This window comes from Vombatus ursinus, unplaced genomic scaffold (genome assembly GCF_900497805.2).
Source record: "Vombatus ursinus unplaced genomic scaffold, bare-nosed wombat genome assembly UNPS02014847.1, whole genome shotgun sequence".
Taxonomy (NCBI): Eukaryota; Metazoa; Chordata; class Mammalia; order Diprotodontia; family Vombatidae; genus Vombatus; species Vombatus ursinus.
The window spans coordinates 3,289,740-3,301,982 of NW_020954625.1; positions in this window are offsets into that span (position 1 = coordinate 3,289,740).

Here is a 12,243-nt window from a genome sequence, read left to right on the forward strand (position 1 = left end):
AGAGAGAGAGAGAGAGAGAGAGAGAGAGAGAGAGAGAGAGAGAGAGAAAGAGAAATGATGATGATGAGGAGGAGGGTTGGGGAAGAGTTTGGGTCACCTGCTTGGGCTCCCCGAGGCCCCGAGTCTGTAGAGCTGCCTCGTAGCCAGCGTCCACACACTTCAAAGGCATCAAAGTTATGCTCACTCTTCCAAACCCTTGCCCAGCTCCTGGCAAGCTGGCTCCACCATTGCCCCTTCTGGGGCCAACTTTTCCAGGCATTTCTGGGGATGCAGCCCCAGATCCAGTGTTACCCCTGGGCCTTCCATGAATCTTCTACCTTAGAATATGTTTTTATATCAATGAGTACCTGTGTGTGAGAAAGTTCCTTATTAGACCTAGGTTTGGAAGGGAGTGTGTGTGTGTGTGTGTGTGTGTGTGTGTGTGTGTGTGTGTGTTGCAGTGTTTCTCCTGCTGGTGGTGAGGGCAGGGAGGCTAGGCTCCTGGGATGGTAGGTCACAATCTCCTCATTGGCTCTGGTATACTGAATCTTCCCTTCTTACCCCACTTTGCTCCCTCTTCTACTGTATGCACTGTGCTGGACCCCCTCATTATACAGTTGGGAAAACAGAGGACCAGAGTCTTTTTGGGAGACTGTTTTTTTCTTCCCCCCAATCCTTTTTAGGGGTCTCCCTCCTATCCTCCAGATTTTGGGCTTTGTCTTTCCTGTGCTAAGGAAACCAGTAGTGAAGAAAAAAAAAAACGTGTCAGGAAAGGACAAAGGAAGCCTGGGGTTTGGGAAGCCCAGATGGATTGCTGGAGGGAGGGCCCTGGGGGCACCCAAGGAGTGCTCAAGCTAGAGGGCGCCTTTCAGCTTTCTGCTAATGGCATACCGCCAAACTTGATGGTGGGTAGCTTGCCTGACCCTAGTCTCTCCGAAGCCCTGAGGAGGGCAGTGCAGAGCCTCTTTGGGTGGCTGTGGTCTCTCACATTTCTACCTGGAGACCAGTAGAGGGACTCAATCAGCCTGGAAAAACTGGCAAGTTGGTCTGGGGAGAGCCTTGAATTGCAGAAGTGGCTCCCCTAATCCATCTCCATCCTTTTGGAGATAAGGAAATTGAGGCCCAGACCTTAGAATGAGGGACTGCTCAAAATGGAAGAGAATTAAAAATCCCCCTCTTCCCTCCCCCTTGCCTTGTTTTAAAGGTGAACTTAATGAAGCTCAGAGAGCATAGCTGATTGTCCCAAAGTCAGAGCACTGGCAGCTGAGTATCAAATGCACCTTTTGGGATACCTCTTCTGACACCAAACCCAGCACTCTTTCAGGCCACAATGCTGCCTGCAGGCTAAGGGCTAAGTGCAGGTAGATGAGCATCCAGAAGAGATCATTATCAGAGCCACACCTCCAGCTGTGGATCTGTCCAATGGGAAGTACTGGCCTCAAAGATCGCTCCACCAGAAAATGATCCAGCCCACACCCTTATCAAGTTCTTGGAAGGATTTCCCTGAAAATCACGGCAGCTGTCACCTACTTGGGATGTTTCTCCATGGTAGAGATCCCTACAATGGAGGGGTCTTACCCGATTTTCCTTCTGTCCCAACCTAGGCTTCCCACTGGATAATCAGACATACAACTTGGTAACTGAGTCAGATAGGATAGTTTGTCCTAAGTCCTTCCCCCTAGGTCTTTGGGCCAGCAAATATCCAGCCTAAGCTTCTAGAGCCTGTGGGCTATCAGCTCCCCTAAAACCTATCTGGAATGACAAAGTTTGAAGGCCTGAGTTTGCAACCCCATCCTGCCCCTTATTGTATGACCTTGGGAAAGTCACTGTCCCTTTCTGGGCCTCAGTTTCCACCTTTGTAAAATGAAAGGGCTGGAAGAAATGATCTACAAGACCCCTCCCACTTTGAAATCCCATGTTCCTTTGCTCCCTCTTTTCTCCCGTTTGGTTTCTTTATTTTAAAGCAAGGACAGTCTCTTAGCCTGCCCCATTCTTTCCTTTCTTCCCTCCTTGCTGGAGAAAGTGCAAGATGCTGCTTATCTCCTTGAAACCAGATGTACTAAGAACATCTGGATGGATGGAACATCTGGAATCCATTAACACTGCACTCTGGACTTCTCAAGGGACAGCTCCTCACCCGCCCAAGGGCTGAGCTTGTTTTTAATAATAATAGGTCATCTGCAGAAATGGAATTTACTACTTTTTAAAGCACTTTTGTGTTCTTTATCAAAGCTGATACACATAAAACAAGAGCACGTCACATTTCATGGGCATTTACAGATTCACTAAGAACTTTACTCCCAATTGCCCTGAGAGATAAGCAATACAACAGTTATTATTCCTCATTTTGCTGATGAGGAAACTGAGGCACAAAGAGACAAAGTGGCTGAGCCAGGACTTGAAGCCAGGTCCTATCCAATGCTTTCCTCACTACATTCTGCTCCTTTGCTCATTCATAGCTGCCTTCTGAGATAAGCAGGGCTAAGGTAGCTATTGTCCCATTTTACAGAGCAGGAAGCTGAGGCTCAGATAAGTGAAATGACATGTATAAGTCACAAAATTAGCAAGGTAGCAAGAACTCTGACCTAGTTCTCTGGATCACCAATCCATAGCTCTTTTCCGCTCTGCCTTTCTGCGCTACAAGACTCAAAGGATCATAGTAAGGCAAACAAAGTCAGGTGGTCCAATGGAAAGAGCACTGGACCTGGAATCAGTAAGAACAGAGTTCAAATCTGGCCTCATATATTTACTAGTTGTATGATCCTGGGCAAGCCACTTAACCTCTGCTTGCCTTAAGTTTTTCATTTGTAAAGTGGGGATAATAGCATCTATGTCCCAAGGTTGTATGAGGATCAAATGAGATATTTGTAAAAATGCTTTACAAACTGTGAACCTCTAAAAAATGCCAGCTATTATTATCAGATTTATAGCTGAAAGAGATCTATATAAACATCTGAGGCTTGTAGAGGGGAAGGGATTTACTTAAGCTTACAGAGATAATAAATGGCAGTCAGGATTCGCACCCAGATCCTCTGACTCCAAATCCCTTGAAAATTGTAGACTCAACTCCCACTCCTGCAATTCTAAGGGAATGAATAGAGGATAGACTTTATTTTTCTGCCCCTCTAATATCTATGGGGTGATGGCGTGAGTTGGAGACACATCAGGCAAACATTTTTGGTAGATGAGAAAATGTCTTGCACTGGACTGGCCATACTCAGCATACACACACACACACACACACACACACACACACACACACACACACACACACACACATCCCCTTCCCTAGGAATGAAAGAAGAACCCTTCCCCTCCAGCCCACCCAGCTTCAGACTGAACTGATCCCACTGACCAGGGTGCCCCGCTGTGGGACTTGTCCTTAACCAGAACACCTGGCAAGCTATGGGTGCAATTCATTTGCTCCAAATACTAAGACATTAATTTCTCAGCCCTTCTAGTTTCCCTTGGCACCTCTGCTCTCGTGCCAAGATGTGAGGCCCCGTGGTGCTGTTTGTGAGTTTGTTCCCAAGTCTCCCCTCCCCCACTCCTCCCACCACCCAAGACAGGAATAGACATGGGTTCTGCGTAACTCCACTCAGCCAGAAACCTTGGGCTGCCCAGCCTGGCTCTTAGGGAGAGGAGGGGTGTGTGGAGAGCTGCTATTCACAGTGCCAGGACTGACGCACGATGTGGCCATGGGCGTCTCCACACCCCCAAGTCGCCCTTTTCTTGTTCTATACCTCAGTTTCCCATCTGTGCAATGGGGGTGACTATGGTGTGGCCTTTTCAAAGAGCTGGGGGAGATGAAAAGTACTTGTGCATGAGTGTGTGTGTGTGTGTGTGAGAAAGAGAGAGAGAGAGAGAGAGAGAGAGAGAGAGAGAGAGAGAGAGAAAGAGAGAAGGAGGATCTAGAATCAGCCCATTATCTTTTACTTAGGATTAGAGGCAGAACTGTGCCCAGGTACAAACCAAGAGGCTGCCTTATTTCTCCAAATGAGTCGATGTATAAACCAGCCTACTGTCCTACTCTTCTGATAGAAACAATACACAGACCTCTCTGCTGACTTACTTCTCCAATGAAAACAATATGCATACAAAGTGCTTCTCTGTTCCTGTGCATCCCCCCAATTCAGTTCAATTCAACAAGCATTTACCTCCTTGCTGCCAGGCGTAGTGCTGAAAAACCTGGGAATACAAGTTCAAGGGTGGGGAGAGGGGCAACTGAGTCAGTCATTCCCTTTACCCCACTTAGCCCCATGCCTTTATCATCTGAAAGCACACCTCCACTGAATCAATCAGAGGTGTGAACTAGGTGTGAACAAGCCTGAACACCTCCATTGAATCAATCAAAACTGTTTTAACTAGGTTTGACAGAAAATCTGTTCAGATTAGTTGAGGGATTGGTCATACCCTGTGGGGCTTACATAAAACCAGCAAACTGCTTTGGAAGCCTTGAATCTAGCCTTAGAGAAAGCTGTTGGAGGGAGAGAAGAACACCTCACCTCCTTCGCTCTTCCCTCCCTCTTGCTCAGAGGAGGACCTTGCAAACTTCAAAAGGTTGGCTTGCCATCAGCATCCTAGTCTTAGTAGCATCCCAGAAATGTCTGACTTGGTGACTGCCTTGGGAGCTAAAGACAAATTCGACTCACTGAGGAGTGGCAACTTTAAAACTCTACAAATAGACCAGCAGAGAAGCCACACCATGCCTATGGTGAAATTTACCCCCATGAAGGGGTAAAAAGGGACTCCATCATTTACTCAACCTCATATGCTCTAAGCTTGAGGCTTCTGGCTCTCTGGATTCTGTAGTGTGTGTGTGTGTGTGTGTGTGTGTGTGTGTGTGTGTGTGTGTGTGTATTTTGTATCAACTATTTGTACTAGGCCACCTTAGTAGATACCATTTTCTAAAAGTTAATCAATTCTAGCTGAATAATTAATATTAGCTGATAATCAAGGGGGGACACACCAGTAGAGGCTTATAAAAGATACTACTACTACCCTCTTAGTCCCTTTGGGTTGGATCTAGAACTAAGATGGAGATGAGGCAGCTATATATTGGGGTACCTGCTAGTACCAGTTGGGGTTGGGAGAGTACCTTCAGAGCATGAGCAAACCAAGGCAAAAATGAAGCTGTGCCTGCCTTAAAGGAGATTACATCTTCCAATGGAAACAATACATAACCAACCTGTTTTATTTCTTCAGTTGAAAAATACACAGACCACTCTACTACCTTATTTCTCTAGTGAAAACAATATATAGCTAGATCATTTTATTTTTCCTGTAATGGAAACAATATACATATGGTCTGTTAACAGAATTTTGAATGCAGTCCAGACCAGATGGATCTCTAACCCGGGAATGACTGGAGCTGAACAGGGCAGGCTAGAGACAGGTATGTCAGGACATAAAGTGGTGGTATAACTTATTTCAGAGGAAGGAAAATGACTTGCATGCAAAGAAGTACCCCCTCCTGAGGAGGAGGGCTTAACATGTTGGGGTACAGACAATGCTCATATACATAAGTGGGCTCGATTATGACATAATCATTTTCAGGTCTTGAGTTACTCTTCCCACTGGACAGTATTGTCCAAAGTCTTGGAGGTTGTGATTACTCTATGAGGTAGAGAACTTGAGTTCTGTGATGTGCAGTAAGAGTGCAGTACCTGTCAGTGACAAGGAACAGGGATTGTGAATATGTGATGGATGGCCTTGGGAAACAGGGGGAGCTAAATCCCTCAGTAAACACCTGGTGTTGGTCCAAGCAATACACCTTGCCAGAGGGTGAGATCATTCTACAGTGCAAAGGATTATTGTTATGCCAAGCTCAGGGCACAGCCTGCTTCCTGGGCCTTAGTTCTGGAAAACTGGGTAGCTCCAAAATATTTTGATAGGTCTCACTGCTTAACTTTTTCTAAAGAAAACAATTCGTAGACTTATCTTTTTGCCTCCCCCCCCTTAATTCATGTATCAAGGATGAATTTAAATCCTGAACTTCCTGTACTACAGTTCTTTTCAAGGTTCAGCCTTGTTTATTCCACTGGACTTGTAGGTGTGGTCAGCTTATAGTCAGAGAGTTGGCTTACACCCATCCAGGAGACCAGCACCTAGGATTCAATGTCTAGGGTTCCAGTCTCCTTAGGGAAGAAGGCTAATGGTGCATGCCTCCTGCCCTTCCCAGGCTTTGGAAGTTCATATAATTGTCCTGATTTCATGTGGACATTCTTAGAATCTCTCATCTCATTCTTGCTTCCAGCAGATCCAACAGAAGTCCCTGAGTACGTTGGGTTCTGTGGGAGAAATAGAAGGGGGAGATCTCCTGCCTTCAGGGAGTTTCCAATCTAGTTGAGGAGAAAATACTTATACACATGTAAAGATAACTCACAGCATTGGACTTTGCATGCTAAGGCCAGATAAGGGAGGACTTCATGGGAGGAAGAGGAGATAGGTCAACCAAAGAAGATTTCATGGAGGAGGTGAGGCTTGACATGGGCCTTGAAGGCATGAGGAAGGGGGAATCAGGATTTAGAACTGAAAGGTACTTCACAGGTCATCTATTCTGAAGCCATCAATTTACAGGTGAGGAAACTGAGCCCCAGGGAATAGAAGTGACTTGCCCAATGTGCCACAACTAGCAAGTAGTGAAGTTGGGATTTTGGTTTGTCATTCTGTGGCCTTATTTCTTTGGGAAATAAGGCATAGAAAGCTTTTTTAAACTACTCAGGGATTCCTTGCCTGTTACTATACTCACTCTTATTTTAATAGGAATAACAAAAAAAGACCAATAGAAATAAGAAAAACCAATCAACACATTGACCATGGCTGGTGATGCATACCTCATTCTACACCTAGAAGCTTTCACCTCTCTAAAAGGAAAGCTTTTTCATAGAGGAGAGTGAGCAGAGTCAAGGCACTGAAGCAGGAATTATGGGGAGGAGGCCACATTGTCTGGTGTAGAAGGTTCTTATAAGGGAAGTGGTGGGCAATAAGGCTGGAGAGCCTAGTATCTCGGATTTCAAATCTGGCAATTTTTCTGTGCCGCCATATTACTTCCTCACACTGTAAGGCAGAACTGAAGTCCAAAACAAAATCCCATAGTCTAGGACGGTGGATTGAATATAAGAAGATAAAACCAAATGGGGATAATTAACATCTTATACTTGGACTAAAAACAACTACTGCACAAATTGGGAGGGGGTGATGCATGGTTGGACAGTAGTTCATGTAAAAACATGGGAAGGTGTGCTTAGTGTTTTGCAAACTTGGTAACAGACATCGATGTGATGTGGTGGCCAGAAGAACTAATTCGGCCTGAGATTGCACAAACAGAGTCACAGTATCCAGAATAAAGAGGGAAGTGTGTCCATCCTCTGGCCTCTACCAGGATCAAACCTTATGCATGTAGAATATAGTGTCCTGTGACCAATTCTGTGACCATATTTTAAGAAGGACATAAATTGGAGGGCAACTAGGAGGGTATGGATGAGAATGCAAAACCATGCAATGTGAATGCCATGAAGAATGGGGTGCGGTTTTTTTTTTCCTGCAGAAGAAAAGACTTCTAGGGGAAAGCTTGATATCTGTCTTCAAGTACAAGGTGTCCCATAAGTCTTGGTGCAGTTTTTAAGCATAGCATAACACAGCTAAGCTTAACTGCACCAAGACTCCCATGAAAGAGGGGGTCTGCTTGCTTTTAATTAGCCCCAGATGGCATAAATAGCAGTGACTGAGGTGGGAGGAATTTTTCATGAAGGGAGGGAATATCTCCTTTTGATCTTTCTATTCCTACTTCTTAACAGTGCCTGGCACATTGGAGGTGCTCAATAAATGCTTATTAAATTAAATTGAAAGTTACAGGGAAACAACTTTCAGCTTCATATATGAAAAACCACTCAATTTACCAATTTATTATATATAATAGAAGCCTAATTGAATCAAATTGAATTGAATTGTTTTCTAATTGTTCAATGTGTATGTTTCTGGCCTCCCCAACCAGACTGAGAGGTTCCTAAGGGCAAAGACTGTCTTCTTGTCTCTTCCACAGTGGAGTTGAGCTGGACACAGTAGGTATTTTTAAGACCTGGAGTAATTGGTGAAAGTAAACAGACTGGATTGGAAATATTGAGGACAATGTAGTTCAGTCTTTTCCAATCAAAAAAGTCTCCCCCAAAGCAGACAGCCTGTTTTCTCAAGCTTCTTTCTTCTTTCTTGGGGATAGAGAATCCATTGATGAATGGATAGATTCAGTCTGATGAGGCCTTTAGGTCTCTGCTTGAGAGAGATCTAGGGCTAAGACGGATAGGGAGCATAGGAGAAGTACAGAGAGGGGCCTGGATGGCTGGTGCAGGCCAACCTGGGAGAGAAGGCCGTAGGCCGGCAATTGGAGAGAGGAGACAAAGGGAATGCTGACCACTGGGTAAGGGAAGCAGGCACAGTAGCTAGCATAGCTACCATCTGCTTTATGTCTTGCTTGGTCAGTCACCAGCTCATTGGGTTTCTTTAAAAAAATTTTTTTAACGATGATTTCTGAAGACACTTGAAATGAACAATAGCAAAAGAATGTCCAGAATAGCCAATTGTCCCAGATAGTGAGAGGCTATGCCAATAGCCTCTCACTAGAAAGAAAAAAAGGGAGCCAGACTGTAGGGGAGGGAAATGGGAGGAGCTGATGCAAGACCCTAGAGACCCAGGGTGATGAGGTTTGGGAGTATTTGGGGGGCAGCGTGTGCATGATTGGATTCCTGTGGCAGCTGATGTTGAGAATGACTTATGTGCTAACACAGAATAAAGTCTATGAAGTGGAGGTACAGAGGAGCCTTACTTTATGCAGCAGGAATGGTCCTGGGCTCTTTGTGACTTCCCTTCTCTGAGACTGTTTCTACATATGAAGGTGGTCTCAGCTAAGAGACACATAGCCCAATGGAAAGAATACTGGACTTGGAGTCAGAGACAACTTGGCCACCCACAGTAGTGTCTGTGAGACTTTGGGGCTCAGTTTTCTCATCTGTAAAATGGACCTGTTGAATAAGATAACCTCCTTCCACCTCTAAATATCTGGTTGGATGATTTCTAAGGTCATGTCTGGTAATAGTGTTCTAAGCAAAGCTGAAATTTTGTAACTTGAAATAGTGTAAACTGAATCTCATTCAGAGTTTGAATCATTTCATAATACAAACAATTCTTTTACCAACTTATATTTGGTTTATGGCTGGACTTGGTCATTTATCAAGTTTGCTTAAAACAGGGGCCGACCCGCTACATTTGACAAATAATAATAACGACGGCTAATATTTATCCAGTGCTTTAAGGTTTGCTTATATTATCTCATTTGATCTTCCATTTGATTGAAGAAAGAAGGGAGGGGCAAAGATAGGGAAGTATTTCCAAAGAGGAAGCTTCTCTCCTGAGAAGTACAGACAGATGACCTTCAGAAGAGTTCCTATGGGAAGATGACCAAGAAGTGAAAGGCGGGAAGGTCTAGTAGGAAGCACTCTGGGCTGGGAGTCAGAAGCCCTGAAGATTGGTCTTGGCTCTGTATTTAGCTCTTGGGGTTCGGTTAAGTTCCTACCTCTCTTTGAGCTTCATCTTGAACTGAGAAGTTTGAGTTAGATTCTCTTTAAAGTCTTTTTCAGCTCAGAATCCTATGATCATGTAAGTCACAAAGATGTCTTCTCTAGGTCTCAGTTTTCTGTAAAGTGAAGATTAGATGGCCATAATGAGCCACCAATCACCGCCATTCTCTAGATCTCATTTAAGAATCCATTAACCTTGCAGGTTCACAAGAAGAACAAAGAAAGGAGGGCTCATGACCTTGAGAAAACATGGGAAGTATAAGTTCAAGGGACTTTGAAAGATTTCAGAGGTAATAGCTTCATCTGCCCTTCCCTCTATCCAGCATTTAAGGGAGGGGAGAGCACTGGCCTCATGAAGTCAAACCAACTCTAGTTGTATTGGAGTGGATGGGAAAATGGGAGAGAAGCTAAGTCCAGGGGGGAGCAAGGAACCTACTACAAAGGGAGGAGGAGGGAGCCCTCAGGCAGCCCAGGCTGTTCATGATTGTGAGTGAGAGAGAGAGAGATAGAAACAGAAAATGAGCAAGAGCGAGACAGAGAAAGAAGAGAGGAGAGAGGAGGAAAAGAAGAGAGGAAGAGAAAGAGAGAGAGAGAAACAGAAAGGGAAAGGTAGAGGGGGAGGGAGATGGAGGGAGAGAGAAAGAGAGAGAGAGAGAGAGAGAGAGAGAGAGAGAGATCATCTCACAGGACACTACTGCTGTTTCCCCAGGAGGATGCTGGAGTGACACCATCATTCTTGGTGGGGGAAATGTAACTGGTCAGGCTATCAAGGAGGGGGAGGTGTTTGGATGGACTGAGAGTGGCTCCCTTGGGAGCAAGCTGTCTATCTCAGCATCTGGCCTAAGTTTAATCTTTATTCCAGGGATGCATTGACTCATAGCACTTCCAGGTGGCTATCATAGGGTCACAGACTTAGAGCTGTAAGGGACTTTGGAAGATATTTAGTCAAATACCCTCACTTTATAGATGAGCAGACTGAGGTACAGGAGGCTGTGTGTATTGCCTAAGAGAAGCAGGATTTGAATCCAGGTCATCTGATTCCAAAGCCAGTGTTCTTTCCACTGGAAAGGCCCTTAGGATTCTAGAACACAGAATGTCAAAATTGGAAGAGAACCTAGAACATATATTCTCAGAGCTAAAAGGAAAAGACCTTAGAGATGATCTGGTCCAGCCCTTCCATTTTCTGCATGAGAAAACTGAGGCTTCGAGGAGTTACATTACATAGTTAAAAAAAACAAGAGAGTGCGGGTTTCAAACCCACGGCTCTTCCTGAAGTTCTCTTCTCTGTGTCTATGCTCAGCCCTCAGGGCTTCCAATGAGCTCTGCCTGAGAAAATCAGGCAGAAGGCTGTTTTTCTCATAGATCTGATCATGTCATATCTCCACTTAAACTTCAAGAGCTACCTATTACCTCCAGGATAAAATATAAAATCCTCTGTCATGCTCCAAGAACCTGCCCCTTCCCACTTCTTCCACTTTCTTCCCCTCCATGGACTCCAGCTATATTAACCTATTTGATGCCCCTTGGACAGGATACTTCATTTCCCAACCTCATGTCTTTGCAATGGCTGGGCCCCCCAGCCAGAATGCCCTCTCTCCTCACCTCCACCTGGTAGACTCCTTGGCTTCCTTTACTGCTCAGCTGGAAGGCTACCTTCCCCAGGAGGCCATTCCAGGCACTCCTAAGCCAAGATGGAGTCTTTCCCTATAAGGTTACATTCCATCTCTTCTGTATGTATCTTGTATGTACTTAGCAATTTATATGTTGTAGGGTCACCTTCATGCCATGATAAGGCATCCCATTGGAATGGTGGGGACTGGAGGGTGGGGACTGGCTTTGCCTTTCTTTGTGTCTCGTGTTTAGCATGATGCTTGGCACATAGTAAGCACTTGCTGTATGCTTGTTGATTGATTACTTCTTCCCTCCCCCTCCCCCAATCTTTTCAAGCCCTTCCATTCCCTTTCAAAGACTCTGGTCTCTTCCTTTTACGGGAAGAAAGCACCAAAAAGCTCATTTCCTCTGAGGAATATGGAACTGAATGGGTCCCTTGGGTGGGGAGGGGAGGGAGGTTGGTATGGATAAAGGTTTACCCCATAGGCATGCAGCTTTGGTGGTGGGATTCCAGGCACTGTGATGAGTCATTTGGGAAGAGGTTTCTTGGCAGGGGGGAGGCTTTCCTGGTCTTCCTGAACCCCTTGGGTAGGTGGTCACCTAACCTTCCTATGGATTAAGAGGTTTCATGGTGCATCTCCTGTGTCTCTGGCTCATTTTGCCACATCAGGGACCCACCCTAGGCTTTCCCATCGTTGGGCCTCTCAGTATCCAAGTAGCCCCAGTTCTCAATCCTCCTTATTATTCCCCTTCCTTGCACCCACTGCACTCTAAGCTCCCAGTTGTTGAGCTGATCTTAGAGAAAATAATGAGCAAATTGTTCTCTCTGCCTTTTGCTTTTTAGCAAAACATCAAAGAATCATGGAGAAGATAGGAGACCACAGGGAGGAGAGCTGGGAGCTAGTGATTGCAGGGGCCTCTGTGAGAGGGAAGAAACCTAGAATCATTGAATTGCAGCTGACTGTGACTCTCAGACATGGGAAAAGCCTCAGAAGCCATCATATCCAATGCGGAGCTAAGCATACAGCTCCTTTCTCACATCCACTTCTTACTTGGAGACCCAGTGACTGGGAATCCATTA